General features: G+C 42.1%; 1 pseudogene; it reads left to right on the forward strand.

The window, feature by feature from the left end:
* Window positions 1-18,990: 18,990 nt before the first annotated feature.
* LOC102125388 (PRELI domain containing protein 3B pseudogene) lies at window positions 18,991-20,398 on the forward strand (annotated as a pseudogene).
* The last annotated feature ends 2,036 nt before the right edge of the window (window positions 20,399-22,434 follow it).

Consider the following 22,434-nt stretch of genomic DNA (forward strand, 5'->3'; position numbering starts at 1 on the left):
TTTGAAGGCAAACTCTGTGGCTTTCTTTATAGTTAGACAATCAGTGAGGAGAAGGAGAGGAGGAAAAGCAGACTGTGAGACTTCAGAATTACATTGTGGCACTTAAGCTTCTCTACACTGAAAATTAGAACTGTCACTATAGGAAAGAAAAATGTCTTCAGAGCTACACAAAGTTAATGCCAACCTCTAGTTTCTGGGTCTTGATTTCTAACATCTGCTTGACAGTAAAGTTTCAAAAACCCAAAATGTGGTTTCTCCTGTATGCCTTTTTATCTCTCTAAGTGCAGAGATTTTGATCTGCATGGCTAGAGGCTGAAGCTATGGTGATGCATAAATTTTTCTCCTGGATTACCGACAGAAAGAAGTGAGTGTCAGATGCTACTGGTCTTGAGATGGTGGAGACTATGAGAGCATAGCCTCCCTGGGCCAAGTGACCACACCCATGAGCCTTCAGTTTTGATGGATCTTAAAGTACAATTCATGTGAATCCTTGAGGTGGGCAAACTCCACACTGGCAAGATTCTATGGCTTTCTGGAATTTTCTGACCTGAAGCTTGTACCCTGGAACCTCATGGTTATCAATTCAAAAGGCACAGGGCTGGGGGTCTTCCTCATGTCCCCCTAAGTTTAATTTCCACCTTTACCCTGTTAATGTAAACTGCACTCCATTCAAGGAGCTTTTATTGATGACTGTTCTCTTCTGTCACCAGGGAGGGCGTGGTCAGTTTCAAGAGAACTCCAGCACAGTGTCCACTGCCTCTTCCCTCTCTGTTGGTATCCACAGCTATACAAAGTCACCCTGGAGTTCAACCTCCAACTCTGACTTGTATCACAGACCTTTTCATGCCACTACCCACCTATATATGCTTCTAATCTTGACTCCACCCAACCTAAATCAATTCCACAAGTTGAGAATAAGGACTAGGCTTTAGTTGTCATGTGTAAAGAACTATGAATTCTGAGTTAACCTAAAAGTAAAGCTCCTTAGCATATTCTTGATTGCATAAAGATAGTTTTTATAATTGTGAAATCTTTAAGGCACTTTAGAGAGGAAACACTAAATAAAGAATGATCTCCATCACAGCACAGTTTCAAGGAAGTTCACAATAAAAAAAAAATAAAGTTAATTTTGTTCCCACTTATAAGTGGGAGCTGGATGATAAGAATACAAGAACATATAGAGGGGAAACATAGACACTGGGGCCTATCGGAGGGTGGATCCTAAACGGAGAGAGAGGCAGGAAAAATAACTAATGGGTATTAGGTTCCATACTTGAGTGATTGATATGGTTTGGCTGTATCCCCACCCAAATTTCATCTTGAATTGTAGCTCCCATAATCCCCTTGTGTAGTGTTGCGGGAAATCAGGGACCCTGAATGGAGGGACCAGCTAAAGCCATGGCAGAAGAACATACATTGTGAAGATTTCATGGACATTTATTCGTTCCCCAAATTAATATTTTTATAATTTCTTATACCTGTCTTTACTGCAATCTCTGAACATAAATTGCAAAGATTTCATGGACACTTATCACTTCCCCAATAAATACCCTTGTGATTTCCTATGCCTGTCTTTACTTTAATCTCTTAATCCCATCATCTCTGTAAACTGAGGAGGATGTATGTCACCTCAGGACCCTGTGATGATTGTGTTAACTGCACAAATTGTTTGCAGAGCACGTGTGTTTGTACAATATGAAATCTGGGCACCTTGAAAAAAGAACAGGATAACAGCAATGTTCAGGGAACCAGAGAGATAACCTTAAACTCTGACTGCTGGTGAGCCAGGCAGAACAGAGCCATATTTCTCCTCTTTCAAAAGCAAATAGGAGAAATATCGCTGAATTATTTTTCTCAGCAAGGAACATCCCTGAGAAAGAGAATGCACCCCTGAGGGTAGACCTCTAAACGGCCCCCTTGGGGTTGGCTGTCTTTTACGGTTGAAGCCAAAGGGATGAAATAAGCCCCAGTCCCCTGTAGCACTCCCAGGCCTATTAGGATGAGGAAATTCCCACCTAATAAATTTTGGTCAGACAGGTTGTCTGCTCTCAAACCCTGTCTCCTGATAAGATGTTATCAATGACAATGCATGCCCAAAACTTCATTAGCAATTTTAATTTCACCCCATCTTGTGGTCCTGTGATCTCACCCTGCCTCAATTTGCTTTGTGATATTTTATTACCTTGTGAAGCATGTGATCTCTGTGATCGACACCCTATTCATGCACTCTCTTCCCTTTTGAAAATCACTAATAAAAACTTGCTGGTTTTATGACTTACGGAGCATCACAGAACCTGCTGACATGTGATGTCTCCCCGCGGACACCCAGCTTTAAAATTTCTCTCTCTTGTGCTCTTTCCCTTTATTTCTCAGACGAATGGATGCTTAGGGAAATAGAAAAGAACCCACGTTGAATATCGGGGGTGGTGTTTCCCCCAATAGTGTAGTGGGAGGGACCAAGTGGGAAGTAATTGAATCATGGGGACATTTTTTCCCATGCTGTTCTCATGATAGTGAATAAGTCTCATGAGATCTGATGGTCTTATAAAGGGCAGTTCCCCTGCACATGCTCTCTTGCATGTTGCTATGTAAGATGTGCCTTTGCTCCTCCTTTCCCTTCTGCCATGATTGTGAGGCCCCTCCAGCCACAGAGAACTGTGAGTCCATTAAGTCTCTTTTTTCTTTATAAACGACCCAGTATTTCTCCTAGCAGTATGAAAATGGACTAATACAGTGATGAAATACTGCAATACAACAAACCCCCATGACACATGTTCACCTAAATAACAATCCCACACATGTACCCTGACTTAATGCCAACATCTAGTTTCTTTCAAAGAAATTGAAAATTATTTCAAAGAATTTCTTTCAAAGAAATTGTTAAATTTTCATATAAATACCAGAATGCTCAAAATTAGTCATTTCAAACAACACTAATTTCAGATGATCCCTTTTATTTAGATGTCTTGCAACTATTTCTCTTTATCTGAAATTACAGTCTTATATCTGCCTGTTTTTTAATAATTATATTTAAAATATAGTTATATTTTTAAATAAATTTGACTTGGAAAGACCTGAGGTACTTGATATTGTCTACACACATTCATTATCAATTATCTACAAACTCTGCAGCCACCATCAGAATTCTTATGCTTCCTCTTTTGGAAGCTGTCAATTCTTCAATCTTAACATGTAATTTATGTAAGACCCATTCCAGCATTTGAAGATATTGTTCTTGCCATCGTTTTTTTCAAGGTAGCTGCTGAGGTTGCTTCCTGTCAGTGATTATGGCTTCCTGAGTCAAAATAGTTTTTTTCTGGGTCCTGATGATGTGGTTTGTGTATATCTCTCATCTACTAAAACCATATTTGTAAATGAAATATTAGTAGATTTAAGTTCCATTGTTTTCTCTATAGGATTAACTACAGAATGTTCTAGCATGTTTTAGTTCTTACTGTACCAATAAGAGACTTCACAATGGAAGGCAGTTCCTACTCTTGGTGGAGAAGTCTGTGGCTGTGCAACTCTCCAGAGGGATCTATGTCTGTCCAATACACCAACCCAAGCCATGCTCAAGTTCATAGGGTTTGGACATTTGTGCATTTCAATTGTTGTGACAGTTTCCTACGAGTGGGCAAAGTCATGCTCTGAAGTCCAGATTATGATGGAGCAGGCAGCCTGAGAGATGTCAGGACAGCACAGGGTAAATGAGACAAAGAGGCTACACCTGCCCCACCTGACTCCCAGCACCCCAGCCAGCTTCACTGTGCACCATCAACCCCACGTGAAGGACATCCCAACCTCCTCCTTCACCCCTTATTATTATACGATGTAACCTGTAAACGATTTAAAGCAAGTGTCCCAATCCCCCAGAAACAGACTAGTACCAACCTGTGTACTAATAGGAGCCAGGCCACACAGGAGGAGGTGAGCAGCAGGCAAGAAAGCATTACTGCCTGAGCTCTGCCCCCTGTCAGATCAACTGTGGCATTAGATTCTCATAGGAGCACCAATCTTAATGTGAACTGGACCTGCAAGGGATCCACCTTGTGTGCTCCTCATGAGAATCTAATGCCTAAAGATCTGAGCTGGAGCAGTTTCATCATAAAATATCCCCTCAACCCTGACCACCCATCCATGGAAAAATTGCCTTCCATGCAACCAGTCCCTGATGCCAAAAAGGTTGGGGAGCACGACTTAAAGAACATTATTAATGTCTGTTTCCTGCCTTCATCTAGGAGGTCACAGTCAGCTTGGAAACTCCAGCAAGTGATCCACCCAGCTGTCCCCTCCCACTTTGTTAGTATCCACAGCTCCTCAAAGGCCCCCTGGAATTTAGACTAAAGCATGATCATACCATTGCATGCCAGCCTGGGCAAAAAAGTGAGACCCCATCTCAAAAAAAAAAGAAAAAAAAAGGAAAAAGAAGAAGGGAAAAAAAGCTCTGAGTTGGATCCCTGCCGGCTTTCTGTCAGTTTGGGGCCCATCTATACCAATCTTGATTTACTAGTCTTGATTTCACAGGTGGAAAATAAGGAAAAGGCTTTGAACAATGTGTACAATTTCAATAAAAGAATCATCACAATTTTAAGTAGATCTAAAAGAAGAGTTCCTTAGCACATTGCATATTATTCATTCCATGAAGAGAGTTTTTCTAAATGAAAAATGTTTAGGACGTTCAGGAAAGGAAGAACAAATTAAAGAATGATCTCCACAGCAGAGGCCTCAAGGCTCTTATGCGTGCAAAGCACAGTTCCAGTGTAAAAGTCCACAGGGACGCCATGAGGGCCCCCACTGGAGTGCCTCGGGCTCCTTCCCAGGCAGCAGTTAAGCGGAGCGTGCCGCAGGCCTGCAGAAAGGCTGGGGTTCCTCTTCTTTCAGGGATCCTTCCTGATGGAACCCTGGGTTTTCAGCAGCTTCCGGGTGCGGCCTGGACTGCAGAGGGCGCGCTGGGCGTGTGTACTTCCACCTCTGCTTACTTCCACCTCCGCAGGCACTGGCATCTCCAGGCTGGATCAGGCCGCTTTGGACCTCACCATCGGTAGCATCTGCGTTTTCTTGAGGGTACTGGAGCCCGTCTGTGGTTTCAGCCATTGACTCCTCAACATGGGAGTCTCGAGGCCGTTTTTGGCCCCTCTCATCTCCGGGAAGGGCTCCGTGCCCGGTTGAGGCTCAGTGGAGCAGCCAGCGCGCAGCAGAGCTCCCGCAGAGCTGATGGCATTGGCAGGAGTGGCGGTTCAGCACAGGGAAGTTATCCAATGCCCAGGCCCAAGCTGGCTCTCTGTTCAAGTCCCGTGGCATGTGGGCCTCTGGACCTGCCTGCCTCCAAGACAGCTCTTCCAAGGTTGATGGATAGAACTCCATAGCCTCAGCCTCCCAAAGCTTGACCAGGTCCAGCCTAGTAGCTAGTATAGGAAAGGAGCAAATGGCTCAGTTCATCCCTGACTGTGGGTTTTTATAGCATTCTGTCTTGTACAGGAAGTCAGATACCAGAATCCAGTCATGTGGGGTTTAACACTTATCTACCCTGCTAATTGCTTTAGACGGTGATAGGGTTGTGATTAAAAGTTTATCATTCCAGAAGGCACTATTGAAACTCCTTGGGTTTCTATTGAATCAGGCTGTAATAGGGTGGGGCAAGATGTGAGAGAATGGGTCCAGTTATTGGCAGTTTTCTTATTTCAAAAAGAAATTGTCAGTTTTGAATATTTCAGTATTTCACAATTTGATGAGATGTTAGATGTACATCTCATATAGATATGCTTTATCAAATTAAGGGAATTTGCAGTTTCTAATTTGCTAAGATGACTTTTATATTAATGAAGCAGGGTTGAATTTTTTTAAAGATTTTTTGTATCTACTGAGATTATTGTATATTTTTTTTCTGCTGTTAATGCGGAGAATAATATTGATTTTCAAATGCCAAACCAAAGTTGAGTTCCTGATAAACTCCATTAGATTATGATGCATTTTTTAAAAGTATATTACTGGAATCAGAATGTTAACATATAGTTTATGATTTTGCCCTGTGATTTGGGAAAGATATTGGATGATCAAAAAATTGAAGAGGGGGCACTAGAATGAAGCATTAAATGGTCATGTAAATACTTAAACTTGTTGATATTTAAAAAGGACTTTCTATCTATATACTTTTCCCACTCAGTCAAAGACTTTTCAAATATAGGGACTATGTCTCATTTGCAGCATATCGAGAGTCAAGATTCGCCTGATTCATTCTATTTTTGAAGGCACTCTGAAACAAATTTTAATACAGAGTGAATTTTTGAGGATTCCAACAGCAGACGAAAAACAGTGAAGTACATAAGTTGAGCAGAAAGGTATATTTTAATGGCCTGGCTTCCCCCAAAAAAAAACATTATTGAAATAAACGCTCATATGAGATTGCTTTGATCAAGAGTGCTGTCCTTCGGAAGTAGCAATGAGAAGAAAGAGGAGAGGGACAGAGATGAGCATATTCAGTGCTGTGCTTCCTAGTTGTCCAAGCTTGATATCAAGCATGACCAGAGGTGACTTCATTATTAAACCAATAAAGTTTAACTGGAAGGCAAACTTCCAAAGAGTTTGTAAAACATTTGTCTTAAAACATTTTTATAATTATCTTAAACAGAATCCCCTACTGCTTGTATGAACACTGACTCCACAAACTGGAAACCGCTCTGAACACTAATGGTTGTTTGATCTCATGAAACCATCTTCTGAGAGGCCTTATGAATAACTGCTTCTCAGCACAGTCCACTTGGGAGGAAGAAAAGGACAGAATATATCCACTGTTGTAGAGATAACACAATTCTCACAACAGAAGACCCCAGTGTACCAAATAGAAGAGGCAGGGAACACTAGAACTGAGTTGGCATTCACAGGTTTTCATGCATGTAAGTTAGCATGACAACTACAAAGTCAGGCCACATCTCATACATTTTCAGCAGAGCAGGGGGAAGCAGGATGAATTCCTTTCTCTCTTCAAAGAAAGAGAGAACACCTTACAATAATATCTTCTCATCTACTAAGAGACCCTCAGCTCATTCTGGAAGTACTTTTAAGAAACATTTACATATTATTATTTGTCCTGTGACCATGGATATATTGATATATTGCAAAAACTTGAGATTCAAGTTTATCTTGAGATGGACAAATCTAAATTCAAATGGTTCAACTACAGATTAAGACTCACCATATTAAATGTGATATTACTGGTCAATTTCTTTTATGGATTTTAGGAAAAGAAAATACTCTCATATAGTATAAGCAGAAAACTATTTATTATGGGATAAAATTCACTTAAAATATGATAAAAATGTGTAGACATAGATTTTAGACTGAATGTCAGGGAAAAAAATATGCTAAGGAACTTTACTTCTAGATAGACTCAGAATACATGGTAGATGGCAAATTTTGTTATGTGTATTTTACCGCAATAAAAATAAATAGAAAATAAAAGACAAGAAGGAAAGAATTGAGTGACTACCACTACCCTGCTTCTCACTAACATCGCAAGTTGTCTTTGAGGACACACCTCTCCCTCAAGCTTTTCTCTGCCTGGAGAACAAGATTGCAGTCTCTGCTCCAGGACTAGCAATGTGGATTGGGGCAATGATAAACTATTAGCCAGGGTTCCTCAAAAGAGCTTTCTCTCCACAGGTTAAGGAGTACCTTTTCTTTTTATCACTTAAACCACCCTATCACAGATTGAGTTTCATCTAAGATGTTAGGGTTTTATGTTAATACCACTAATTCCATCGTCTGTTACAATTTGCTTCTAGAATTAATATCACCACTATGCTTCCTGTGATCTGATTAGGACCACGCACTTGGCCAGAAAAGTATAAAAATACAAAAGCTGGTGTTTCCTGCTGTGAGTCTGGATGAAACACCTTTTCCCTTGTGTTCAGGAGCCCTTGGATTACACAATTCCATATTGCTTTCAGATTGGCCAGCCCAGAGGAAACCTTAGCGGGTAATCTAATCTGGGTGTTGCACAGAGAGGCAGCCCTGACGGAGCCAAAGCCAGTGCTGCATTCATAGTCCCTTTAACCCCTGGACCTTTAAAAGGTTTTAAATTTAAATCACCATCATGTCATCTAAAATAACAATTAATTTCTCTTTACAATTAATTGGCATTCAGGGATGTTGTGGTTTGAATGTTTGTCCTTTCTGAAACTCATGTTGAAACTTAATCCTCAGTGTAATAATATTGAGAGGTAGGGCCTTTAAGAAGTAATTGGGTCTTCAGGGCTCTGACCATTTGACGTCCTAATCCATTTATGGTTAACAGTTAATTGGTTAATGGAATAATGGGTTATCAGAGGATTGGGAGTGTGGTTTTATTTTTTTAAAAAGTAGATTTTGAGACTTGAGAACAGAAAGTGAGGATGAGCAGATGGGAAGCTCCACATCCAAACCACAAAAACACTCTAACTCATCTTTCACCATTTACTTGTTTTTTATGACACGGATAACTGACATTTAATTAGTCTAATAATGAGTGCAAAGCAAACACAGCTCTAGTTCCACGTCCCAATAAGATGTAACATCTAAGCTTCTCTATACTGATACTTAGAACTGTCACTATGTGAAAAGATTGATATAATCACAGATAGACTAAATTAATGCCATCATCCAGTTTATGGGTTTTGATTTCTAACATTTGAGGGGACAGGAAAGTGTAAAAGTCCCAAGTGTATTCTCTACTGCATGTTTTTCATCTCTGCCCAAGGATTTTGGTGTAAAGGCTGGTAATCTTTACACCAAATCTTTACACTAAAGTTGTGAAGACACGTAAATCTTTCTCCTGGGATGCCTGCAAGAAGGAATGAGTCTTAGTTGCTGCAGGCCCTGAGATGGGCAGAGATTATGAGAGTCTCCCATATACTAGGTGTTCTGCACTGAATTGTGTTCCCCCAAAATTCATGTTAATTTTGATTAACTAATCTCCAAGGTGATGATATTTGGAGATGGGGCCTTCGGGAGACAATTGAGTTTAGATGAGGTCATGAGGGTGGGGTTTCGTAATGGGATTCGTGCCCTTGATGAGGAGAGGAAGAGATACCAGGTCCCTCTTCTTCTCTCCCTTTCTTCTCTTGTCCCTCTACCCACTTCTCTCTCTCCTTCTGTGCCATGTGAGAACACAGCTACAACATGGCCATTGGCATGAAAGGAAGAGAGCCCTCACCAGGAGCTGAATCACTGGCGCTTTCATCTTGGACTTCCAGATCCTGGGCAAGACTCACCAGGGCAGACTTCTGTAGCTGCCTGGAATTGTCTGATCTGGAGTTGATGCTCTGGAACCCTGTGGTTGTTAACTCAGAAGGCACAAGGCTAGGGATCTTCTTTCAGTCCCCTTTAATCTATCTCCACTCTTCATTTTCTGTTTTGTTTTTCAAGTAATGAATTTATTTTTCCAATTGATGTAGCCAGCTCATGGTACAGCATATTAAAGCATAAAGTACAAATCCAAGGAAGGCAATACCTTTACTACGTTATAAAACTTTGACAAATCAATATAGTACTTTTATTATAATAAAAGCATATGCTTGTTGGAGTCATATACTACTTTAGTGATAATTTTTACTACAAAAATATTCAAGTACTAAACCAAAACATTGGTTTTTAATGGTGGTTTATAGCAGAACAAATTATTTTATACACATTAATATCACTTAAAACTGAGCAATTTCTCCTTTTAAAGTGAATTTCCTTATGCAGGCTGTTGCAATTTATGGCAGCAGGGCAACTGTGTGTATATAAGAGGTGGCTCTGCTTTGTTCTGGAGTTCCACCAAAGTCAGGTAGGTGTGAAAAGCTTTAAAAATTCTACCTTAAAATGATTCAATGTCAGTGCAAACTGCCAAGTACTTTCTGAAAAGTTTTTAAATTTTCACATAAATACTGGAACTCTCAAAATTAGACAATCATTTCAAACAACACTTATTTTAGACGATCCCTTTTATTTAGACACCCTGAACCTCTTTGTTTTTATCCCACGTCACAAAGTCTTATATCAGTCTATTTTTTAAAAATTCTACCTAAGATATGGTTTTAGAATAACAGATTGCCAGGTTGGAGAGACCTGGGGTACTTGATGTTGCCTACCAACATTCATTATCATTTTTCTGCAAATGATGCTGCTGCTATCAGAGTTCTTATGCTTCCTCTTTTTGAAGCCAGCAATTTGTCAGTTTTAGCATGTAGTTTAAGTATTACCCATTCCAGTGCTTCCCAGCCTTTATTAGCATTTGAAGATATTGCACTTGTCTTCATGTCTTCAAGGTAACTGCTGAGGCTGATTCTTTTCACAATGATTATGGTTTCTTGAGTCAAAATAGTTTTTATTTTCTGGTCCTGAAGACTGTATTTTGGCTCTTGCTGCAACAGTAAGGGACTTGCAGTTCCCATTCTGTACAGAGAAGTCTGTGGCTGCGCAACTTGCCAGAGGGATCTATACATCTGTCCACACCATGCTCAGGTTCGCAGGGCGTGGGTATTTGTGCATTGCAGCTGTTGTAACAGTTTCCCATGGGTGGTGAAAGATGTGCTCTGCAGTCCAGATCTTGATGGTGCAGGCAGTCAGTTAGATGTCTGTGAAGCGCAGGGAAAAATGAGGTGAGGAGGCAACACCAGTCCCACCCCATCGGGGGCTCTTCAACCAGCTTCGCTGTGCGCAGGTGCCACCGGCTCCAATTGAGGCGATTCTCCGCTCTGTTACAATGTAACCTTTAAACCATTTAAAGCATAGATCCGCAACCTTTTTGGCACCAGGGACCAGTTTAGCGGAATACATTTTTTCTGCGGATGGAGAGGGGTGCGGGGATGGTTTCGGGATGAAGGTGTTAGAATTCAAATAATCACTCACGCAATAGATTCTCATGAGGAGAGCGAAAGCCAGTCCTAGTCCAGCGCATGCGTAGTTCACAATAGGGTTCGCACTCCTGGGAGAATTTAATGCCTCTCATCTGACGCTAGGCGGAGCTCAACCAGTAAGGCTCGCTTGCCGGATGCTCACCTCCTGCTTTGGGGCCCGGTTCCGAACCGGTCCATGGTCGGGGGGATTGGGGACCCCTGATTTAAAGAACACTGCTAATGCCTGTTTTCTGCCATTATCTGGAGGGCCACAGTCAGTTTCGAAGCAACTCCAGCATATGATCCACCCAGCAGTCTCCTCCTACCCTGTTAGTATCCACAGCTCCTCAAAGGCCACCGGAATTTAGACTAAAGCCTGATCACGCCACTGCACACCGGCCTAGGCGACCCAGAGAGACCCCCATCTCAAATAATAATAATCAAAAGAAAAAGAAAAAGCTCTGAGCTGGGTCCCTGCACCCTTTTCTGTCTGCTTCAGTCCCATCTTTACCAATCTTGATTTACTAGTTTTCATTCCACAGTTGGAGAATAAGGGAAAGGCTTTAATCAATGTGTACAGTTTCAATGGAAGAACCATCACAATTTTGAGTAGATCTAAAAGAAAAGTTCCTTAGCACTTTACATATTATTCACTGCATGAAGAGAGTTTTTCTAAATGAAAATGTTTAGGACATTCAGGAGAGGAAGAACAAATTATGGAATGATCTCCACAGCAAAGACTTCAAGGCTGTTATGCGTGCGGCGCACAGTTCTGGCGCAAAAGTCCCCAGATACCACATGAGGGTCCCCACTGGGGTGCCTCGGGCTCCTTCCAGGACAGCAGTTGAAGCAGGTCGTACTGCAAGCCTGCAGAAAGGCAGGGGTTCTTCTCCTTTCCGGGTTCCTTCTTGATGGAATCGTCGGTTTTCAGCAGCTTCCGGGGGCGGTCTGGACTGCAGAGAGCCGTCCTGACTCCACATAGGTGGAGAATAAGGAACAGGCTTTAATTGTCATGTACAAAGAACTAGGAATTCGGAGTTGATCTAAAAGTAAAGCTCCTTAGCATATTCTTGATTACATATAAATCAAAGTTTTATAATTGAGAAAACTTTAAGGCACTTTGGAGAGGAAGAACTATGTAAGGAATGATCTCCATCAGAGCAACTTCTTGCTCCTAGATGGACAGTCCCAAGGAAGTTTACAATAACATAATGACAGTGTGAGGAGCTCCTTCCAGGGCATTGGCTGAAGGCAGTGGTGCTGTTGATGCAAGGATACCCCTATAATTGGAGTTTAGCCTGGGAGACCAAGTAAATACTTGACTTTAAGCCAGAACGAATTCAAGAGCAAGCCAACAGAGTAATGTGAAAGCAAGTTATTAAGGAAACTAAGGAACAAAAAGGAGGCTACCTCACAGTGAGGGTAGCACCAGGGGACAGAGTGGCTAGCTGGCTATTTTATGGCTATTTCTGGATTATATGCTAAACAAGGGGTCGATTATTTCTTCATTTGTCTGGGAAAGGGGCGGGAGCTTGTGGAACCAGGAGTTTCTCCCCCTTACAGAATATAGAGAGTAACTCTTGGGCATTGCAATGGCATTTGTAAACATAACTGTCATTGCTCCAGAGTTAGTGTTTTTTAGAATCCCCAATGCATGATAATTAGCATATAATGAGCAATGAGGGTAACCAGAGGTTGCTTTTGTAGCCATCTTCCTTCTAGCTGGTTTGGACTTTTGTGGGTGTTTTTTGTTTTGTTTTGTTTTTTTGGGAGACAGAGTTTTGCTCTTGTTACCCAGCAGCCTGGAGTGCAATGGCACCATCCTGGTTCACAGCAACCTCCGCCTCCCGGGTTCAAGCTATTCTCCTGCCTCAGCCTCCCGAGTAGTTGGGATTACAGGCATGCACCATCACGTCCGGCTAATTTTTGTATTTTTAGTAGAGACAGGGTTTCTCCATGTTGGTCAGGCTGGCCTCGAACTCCCGATCCTGACCTCAGGTGATCCACCCGCCTTGGCCTCCCAAAGTGCTAGGATTACAGGCGTGAGTCACCATACCCAGCTGTTTTTTGTGTTTTTTTTTTAAGGAATCATGTCTTATCAAGGGGGTATTGTGACCTGTGTCTTGGGGACCTAGCCTCCTGTTTGTCTTGCAAAACTAGTCCTGCCAAACTCCTATCTCACTGTGAGCCATAAGCAACAAAAGGTTTGTTCGCCTCTCCCCTTCCTGGGTTGCTCTGTATTTCAGGCCTTGATTGTGAGCAATTTATGGAGGCATCCTGAGTATGCATCTGTTGAGCTCTGCAAGCACTGGCATCTCCTGGCTGGTTTGGGACCATTGAACCCTGTCATCGGCAGAATCCATCTTTCCTTAAGGTGACTGGAGCTCCTTTGTGGTTTCAGTCACTGACTCCTGGACATGTAGGTTTTGATGGCCGTTGGACCCCTCTTGAGTCTGGGAACAGCTCCTTTGTGGTTTCAGTCACTGACTCCTGGACATGTAGGTTTTGATGGCCATTGGACCCCTCTTGAGTCTGGGAACAGCTCCGTGCCTGCTGGAAACCCAGCACAGCAGCCCACACATACCTGATTTTACATCCTCACAGAGCTAAGGGCATTGGAAGGAGTGTTGGGTCAACACAGCAAGCGATCTAGTGCCCAGGCCCAGGTTTGCTCTCAATCCCGACCTGGTGGCATATGACATGCACTCTGGACCTGCCTACCTCCAGGACTGCTCTTCCAAGGTTGATGAACAGAACTCCATGGGTTCAGTCTTGTGATAAGGCCAACCATATAGTTGAGCTAGGAAAAGAGGTAAATAACACTGGCTAGTACTGAGTGTATTTTTATCATATGTTTTGTCTTGTATATAAACCAGAAAACAGCTATTCCAATAAGCAGGGGATTAACACTAATTTGCCTTGCAAATTGGTTCAGAACCTGATTGAATTATGGTGAAAATTGTATCATTCTGGAAGATACTCCGAAAAGACTGCTGGGTTGCTGTGATTGAATCAGCCAAGGAAAGAGAGCAGTAACTGGATCGTTACTGACTGTCCATTGACTATAGAAAGTGTGTCCTTATTGCTGAGCATCCTAGACAATTACACCTACTATGTCTCATTCTTCTGGCCTATTTTAGAGGCATTGAGCAGTTGTAGATAGGAGACTCAATGAGGTTAGATCATAGTCCAAGATCAGAAAGCTAATTCTGCTAGAATCTGGATTCAGAATCCAGGTCCTGCAGCATGCCAATCACATACAGTAATGAATAAAATAGTAGTCTAGGCTAATTAGTCTAGGTTGTGAAAAGCGGCATCCCAGGACTTTCTTAAATCCATACATTTTCTTTTTTTGTCTAAACTCATCTAACTCCATGAAAGGGAGACCTTAAAGGTGCTATGATTTTTATACCTAAGGAGAAAATAAGTTGAATTGATGTAACATTTTCAACAGTGTTTTGTGCAGGCCTTGATCCTGTTTTATGTAATTAGGAGCATTCTGTCAGTTATTCCTCTTTATCTCTTTTCCTATTCTACTGAGATTCTTCTTATTAATTAAGTATTTTACTTCTAGCTATTTTATTTTATTTCTATTGTGTGCTTTGTAGCAATCAGTCTTCAGCAAAATTATGCATCCAAAATGCATAACCTAATTTTATGGAGTATTGCCAGATTGTTCTTTAAATGAATGAAACATTTGTCCTCCAAAAATAGTCCATGAGAATTACTGTACACATTTATTCTCTACGGATACTAGGATTGACCCAACCATTTAATATTTGCTGCGTGTTTCTGAAGGGAGAGGCCTGTGGTGGTTCAGCAGCTGTCTGATTCAGTGTTTACTGATTTCTGACGGTATCTTCTTTTAGGGAGCCAATTTGCAATGTGGTTCAGAAAAATCATTCCCTGACATTCAGTCTAAAATTTGTGTCTACACTTTTCTGTCAGATTTTTTTTTCTTTTTTTTTTTTTTTTTTTTTGAGACAGAGTCTTGCTGTATCACCCAGGCTGGAGTGCAGTGGCGCAATCTCGGCTCACTTTAACCTCTGCTTCCCAAGTTCAAGCTTTTCTTCTGCCTCAGCCTCTCAAGTAGCTGGAATTACAGGTGCCTGCCATCACGCCCAGCTAATTTTTTCTTTAAAAATTATAAGAAAGTGGAGACAGGGTTTCACTATGTTGGCCAGGCTGGTCACAAACTCATGACCTCAAGCAATCCGCCTGCCTCGGCCTCCCAAAGTGCTCAAATTACAGGCATGAGCCACCACAGCTGGCCTCTATCAGATTTTTTTTTTTTTTTTTTTTTTTTTTTTTGAGATGGAGTTTCGCACTTGTTGCCCAGGCTGGAGTGTGGTGGCGCAATATCAGCTCACTGCAACCTCCGCCTCCCGGGTTCAAGTGATTCTCCTGCCTCAGCTTCCTGAGTAGCTGGGATGACAGGCACATGCCACCACGTCAAGCTACTTTTGTATTTTTAGTAGAGATGCAGTTTCACCATGTTGGTCAGGCTGGTCTTGAGATCCAGACCTCATTTTCCACTCGCCTTGGCCTCCCAAACTGCTGGGATTACAGGCATGAGCCACTGTGCTTGTCCTAGATTTTAATGACCTTTATACCATAATAAATCTTTTTATGCTTATACTATTTGAGAGGGTTTTGTTTCTTTTCCTAAAAACCATAAAAGAAATACAACAGTAACATCACATTTAATATGGTTAGTCTGAATCCATAGTTGAACTATTGGAATTTAGATTAGTCCCTCTAAAGATAAAGCCAAATCTCAAGTTTATACACTGTAGTAATTTATCCAAGATGATGGGACAAATGTGTAGATGTTTCTTAAAAGTACCTCCTGAATGAGCTGAGGGTCTCTCAGAAGATAGCAAGATATTATTGTAAGGTGTTCTCTCTTTCTTTGAAAAGAGAGAGGAATTCATCATCCTTCCCCTTGCCCTGCTGAAAATGTAAGCAATGTGGCCTAACTTTGTAGTTGTCAGGCTACCTTACAGGCATGTAAATATGCGAATGCCAACTCAATACTAGTGTGCCCTCTCTCTTCTGTTTGGTACACAGCAGTCTTTTGTTGTGAGAATTGTGTTATTTCACCAAGAGTGGATATATTCCATTCTTTTCTTCCTCCTAAGTGGACTGTGCCGAGAAGCAGTTATTCATAAGGCCTCTCAGAAGATGGTTTCATCAGATCAAGCAACCATTGTTGTTCAGAGTAGCTTCAAATTTGTGGAGTCAATGTTCATACAGCTAGTAGGGGATTCTCTTTGAGAGAATTAAAAAAATGTTTTAGGATAAATGTTTTACAAACTCATTGGAAGTTTAACTTCCAGTTAAACTTTATTGGTTTAATAATAAAGTCACCTCTGGTCATGCTTAATACCAAGCTTGGACAACTAGGAAGCACAGCATTAAATATGCTCATCCCTGCCCCTCTCCTCTTTCTTCTCACTCCCACTTTCTAACGACAGCACTCTTGAATAAAGCAATCTCACACAAGTGTTTATTTTAGTGATGTTTCTTGGGGGAAGACAGGCCTTTAAAATATGCCTCTCTGCTCACCTCACGTACCTCACTGTTTCTCTCCTGCTGTTGGAATCCTCAAAAATTCACTCTGTATTAACATTTATTTCAGAGTACCTTTTTAAATATCAACAAGTTAAGTTTTTTATGCCCATTTTATGCATTATGCTAGTGCCCCCTCCTCAATTTTTCCATCAGCCAATATATTTCCCAATCACAGGGCAAAATTATAAACAATATGTTAGAATTCTGAATACAGTAATATACTTTTAATAAATGCATCATAATCTAATTGAGTTTATTGGTAGTTCAACATTGGTTTGGAATTTGAAAATCAATCTGTAATCTCCACATTAACATCAGAAAAAAATAAATGATTATCTCAGTAGATACAAAAAAATTTTTTTTAAATCAACCCTGCTTCATTATTAATATAAAAGTCATCTTAGCAAATTAGAAACAGTGAATTCCCTTAATTTGATGAAACTAACCTATTAGAGATGCACACCTCACATCTCACTGAATTGTGAAATATTGAAATATTGAAAACTGCCAATTTCTTATTGATATAAGAAACTGCCAGGCTGGGCGCGGTGGCTCAAGCCTGTAATCCCAGCACTTTGGGAGGCCGAGACGGGTGGATCACCAGGTCAGGAGATCGAGACCATCCTGGCTAACACGGTGAAACCTCGTCTCTACTAAAAAATACAAAAAAACTAGCCGGGTGAGGTGGCGGGCGCCTGTAATTCCAGCTACTTGGGAGGCTGAGGCAGGAGAATGACGTGAACCTGGGAGGCGGAGTTTGCAGTGAGCTGAGATCCGGCCACTGCACTCCAGCCTGGGCGACAGAGCGAGACTCCATCTCAAAAAAAACAAAAAAAAAGAAAGAAACTGCCAATAACTGGACCCATTCTCTCACTCCCCTGCCCCACCCTATTACTGCCTGATCCAATAAAAACCCAAGGACTTCCCAGAATAATAAAATTTTTACCATAATCTTATCACAGTCTGAAGCAATTAGCATGGTAAAAAAGTGTTAATCCCCACAAGATTGAATTTTGGTATACGACTTCCTATACAAGACAGAATGCTATAAAAGCCCACAGTCGGTGATGGACTGAGCCATTTGCTCTTTTCCTAGACTAGCTACGGCTGGGCCTAGTCAAGCCTTTCGAGGCTGAGGCTATGGAGTTCCATCCACCAACCTTGGAAGAGCCCCACATGCCACGGGACCTGAACCGAGAGCAAGCTTGGGCCTGGGCACTGGATAACTTCCCTGTGCTGAGTCGCCATTCCTGCCAATGCCATCAGCTCTACCGGAGCTCTGCTGTGGGCTGGCTGCTGCACTGCGCCTCCACCGGGCACGGAGCCCTTCCCGGAGATGAGAGGGGCCAAAAACGGCCTCGAGACTCCCATGTCGAGGAATCAATGGCTGAAACCAAAGACAGGCTTCAGTCACCTCAAGAAGACGCAAATGCTACCTACGGCGAGGTCCAAAGCGGTCTGATGAAGCCTGGAGATGCCAGCGCCTGCGCAGGTGGAAGGACACAAGCCCATGGCGACCTCTGCAGTCCAGGCCGCCCCCGGAAGCTGCTGAAAATCCACGATTCCATCAGGAAGGAACCCGGAAAGGAGAGGAACCCCAGGCTTTCAGCAAGCCTGTGGTACGACCTGCTTCAACGAACACTGCCCTGGAAGGAGCCCGAGGCACCTCAGTGGGGACCCTCATACTGTCCCTGCGGACTTTTACGCTGGAACTGTGCCCTGCACGCACAAGAGCCTTGAGGTCTCTGCTGTGGAGATCATTCCTTAATTTGTTCTTCCCCTCCTGAACGTCCTAAACATTTTTCATTTAGAGAAACTCTCTTCATGGAATGAATAATATGTAATGTGTTAAGGAACTCACCGTTCCTGATGTACTCACAATTATGATAGTTCTTCCATTGAAACTGTACACATTAATTAAATCCTTTCCCTGTTCTCCACCCGTGAAATTGATTTTGAGCTGGTAAATCAAGATTGGTATAGATGGGCCTGAAGCAGACAGAAAGGGGGCAGGGACCCAGCTCAGAACTTTCTTTTTTTTTTTTTTTTTTTTTTGAGCTGGGGTCTCGCTAGTCTTCCTGGGTAGCCCCAGGCTGCCGTGCAGTGGCGCGATCATGCTTTAGTTTAAATTTCAGGGGGCCTTTGAGGAGCTGTGGATACTAGCAGGGTGGGAGGGGACAGCTGGGTCACTTGCTGGAGTTGCTTCAAGACGTACCGTGGCCCTCCGGATGAAGGTAGGGAACAGACATTAACAGTGTTCTTTAAATCAGCAGTCCCCAACCTTTTTGGCACAAGGGACTGGTTTTGTAGAAGACAATTTTTCCATGGATGGGGGTTGGTAGACAGGGATAGTTTGGGGATGAAGCTGCCCTACCTCAGATAATCAGGCGTCAGATTCTCAGGAGGAGCACACAAGGTAGATCCCTTGCATGTGCAGTTTACAATAGGCTTCGTGCACCTATGAGAATCTAATGTCTCTGCCGATCTAACAAGAAGTGGAGCTCAGGTGGTAACGCTGGTCTGCCTGCCGCTCCCCTCCTGTTGTGCCACAGGGCTCCTAATGCTAACGGTGGAGGGTATCCAGGTTCTTGGCGTCTTGAACAAAGAATTAGACAAAATGCACAAGCAAAGCAAGGACGGAATGAAGGGATTTATTGAAAACAAATGTACACTCCACAGTGTGATTGGGCCTGAGCATAGAGGCTCGAAGGCCCTGTTACAGAATTTTTTGTGAGTTTAAATACCCTCTATTTGGGGTATGCCCTATGTAAATGAAGAGGATGAAGTAAAGTTACAAAGTCATTTGCTCAGTGTATGCCCTATGGAGAGGATATTTCCTGTTGTAGCTGAAGTGTGAATGCGCTTTATGTTCCCGGCTCCCAGACCCTATTTTCCTGCCTCACTAACAGGCCAGGGTCCAGTACAGGTGCGCTGTCTGAGGAGTTGGGGACCCCTCCTTTAAATAATTTAAAGTTTACATTGTAATAAGGGTGGGAGAGAGGGTTGGAATGTCCTTCACATGAGGCCGATGGCACCTGCCTACTGCGAAGCTGGTTGGGGTGCTGGGGGTACAGTGGGGCAGGTGTAACCTCTTTGCCTCATTTTCCCCTGCACTGTCCAGACATCTCCTGGACTGCCTGCACCATCAAGATCTGGACTTCAGAGCAATCTTTGACCACATGTGGGAAATCGTTACAACAGTTGCAATGCACAAATACGCAAAAGCCCTATGAACCAGAGCATGGTGTGGGTTGATGTGTTGGACAGACCTATAGATCCCAATGAAGAGTTGCACAGCCACAGACTTCTCTGCACAGAGTGGGAACTACAAGTCTCTTATTGGTACAGCAAGAAACAAAACATATGTGCTAGAATATTCTGTAGTTAATCCTATAGAAAAAGCAATGGAACTTAAATCTACTAATATTTCACTTAAAACATGGTTTCAGTAGATGAGAGACTTATATACAAACCACATCCTCAGGACACAGAAAAAAATTATTTTGACTCAGGAAGCCATAATCACTGAAAGGAGGCAGCCTCAACAGTTACCTTGAAGAACTGATGGCAAGAACGATATTTTCAAATGCTAACAAAGGCCGGGAAGCCCTGGAATGGGTCATACATAAAATACATGTTAAATAATGAATTGATAGCTTCCACAAAAGGAGGCATAAGAACTCTGGTGGTGGCTGCCACAGCCTTTGTAGTGAATTGATAATGAATGCATATAGACAAGTACCCCACATCTCTCCAAGCTGGCAATATATTTATTTTAAAACTATAAACATATTTTAAGTAGAATTTTTTAAAAGTAGGCTGATATAAGACAGTGACTTTAGATCAAAACAAAGAAATGCATGGTGTCTAAATAAAAGGGATCATCTGAAATTAGTGTTGTTTGAAATGACTGTCTAATAGTGGAGATTCCAGTATTTATGAAACATTTAACAAATTTTTTGAAAGAAATTCTTCTTCTTAAGGTTTATTTTATTTGTTTTTTTTTTTTTTTTTTTTTTTTGAGACGGAGTCTTTGCTCTGTCACCCAGGCTGGGGTGCAGTGGCGCGAACTCGGCTCACTACAAGCTCCGCCTCCTGGGTTTAAGCCATTCTCCAACCTCAGCCTCCCGAGTAGCTGGGACTACAGGCGCCCGCCACCTCGCCCGGCTAGGTTTTTTTGTACTTTTAGTAGCGACGGGGTTTCACCGTGTTAGCCAGGATGGTCTCGATCTCCTGACCTTGTGATCCACCCGTCTCGGCCTCCCAAAGTGCTGGGATTACAGGCGTGAGCCACTGCGCCCGGCCCTTAAGGTTTATTTTAAATTCAGGGTACATATGCAGGTTTGTGATTTCGGTAAATTTGTGTCATAGGAGTTTGTTGTACACATTATTTTATCACCCAGGTATGAAGCCTGGTGCCCATAATTATTTTTCCTGATACTCTCCCTCCTCCCATCATCCACCTTCAATAGGCTCCAGTGTCTGTTGTTCCCCTCTTTGCGTCCATGTGTTCTCACCATTCAGCTCCAGCTTATAAGTGAGAACATGTAGTATTTGCTTTTCTATTCCTGCATTAGTTTGCTAAGAAAAAATGGCCCCCAGCTCCATCTATGTTCCTGCAAAAGACATGATCTTTTTCTTTTTTATGGCTGCTTGGTATACCATGGTGTTTATGTGCCACATTTTCTTTATCCAGTCTACCATTAAAGAACATTTAGGTTGATTCCATGTCTTTGCTATTGTGAATAGTACACATGCATGTATGGTCTTTATGGCAGAACAATTTATATTCCTTTGGTACATACCCAGTAATGGGATTGCTGGGTCAAATGGTATTTCTGTTATTTGGTCTTTGAGGAATTGCCATGCTGTTTTCCACAATGGTTGAACTAATTTACACTCTCACCAATAGTGTATAAGCAAAATTTTAACATTTTTTTGAAAAGTACTTGGAAGTTTGCATTTACATTGAATCAACTTAAGGTAGAATTTTAAAGTTTTTCACACTTTGGAACCCCACCTGGCTTTCATCCAACCCCGGAACAAAGCAGAGCCATCTCTTATATACAAACAATTTCCCTGCTGCTGTAAACTTCAACAACTTGCATGAGGAAATTCAATTTAAAAGGAGAACTTGTATAGCTTTCAAACATATTAATTTGGTTAATAATAATAACTTGCTCTGCAAGTTATTTTAAACAACCATTAAAAACCAGTGTTTGCCGGGTGTGGTGGCTCATGCCTGTAATCCCAGTGCTTTGGGAGGCCAAAGTGGGCAGATCACGAGGTCAGGAGTTTGAGACCAGCCTGGCCAATTTAGTGAAATCCCGTCTCTACTAAAAATACAAAAAAAAATTAGCCGGGTGTAGTGGAGGGCACCTGTAATCCCAGTTACTTGAGAGGCTGGGGCAGGAGAATCATTTGAACCTAGGAGGCGGAGGTTACAGTGAGCCAAGATCATACCATTTCACTTCAGCCTGGTCTACAGTGCAAGACTCCGTCTCAAAAACAAAACAAAACAAACCAACCAACCAGTGTGTTGGTTTACTAATTAAGTATATTTGGAGTGAAAATTATCACTAAAATAATATATGACTCCAAAAAAAATATGCTTTTATTGTAATAAAATGTACTATATTGATTTGCCAAAGTTTTGCAACCTCATAAAGGTTGCAAAAGGTCCTTGGATTTGCAATTTGTGTTTTGATATGCTGTACCATGGACTGGTTATGTTAACCGGAAAAATAAATTTGTTACTTGAAAATCCAAACAAAACAAAAAGTGGAGGCAGATTAAAGAGGACCAGAGGAAGATTCATAGCCTTGTGCCTTCTGAGTTGGCAACCACCGGGTTCCAGGGCATTAACTCCAGATCAGACAATTCCAGGCAGCTACAGAAGTCTCCCCTGGTGAGTCTTGCCCACGATCTGGAAGTCCAAGATCAAAGCACCAGTGATTCAGCTCTTGGTGAGGACTCTCTTTCTATCATGCCAATGGCCACGTTG

The sequence above is a fragment of the Macaca fascicularis genome, chromosome 6, assembly GCF_037993035.2.
Source record: "Macaca fascicularis isolate 582-1 chromosome 6, T2T-MFA8v1.1".
Classification (NCBI taxonomy): Eukaryota; Metazoa; Chordata; class Mammalia; order Primates; family Cercopithecidae; genus Macaca; species Macaca fascicularis.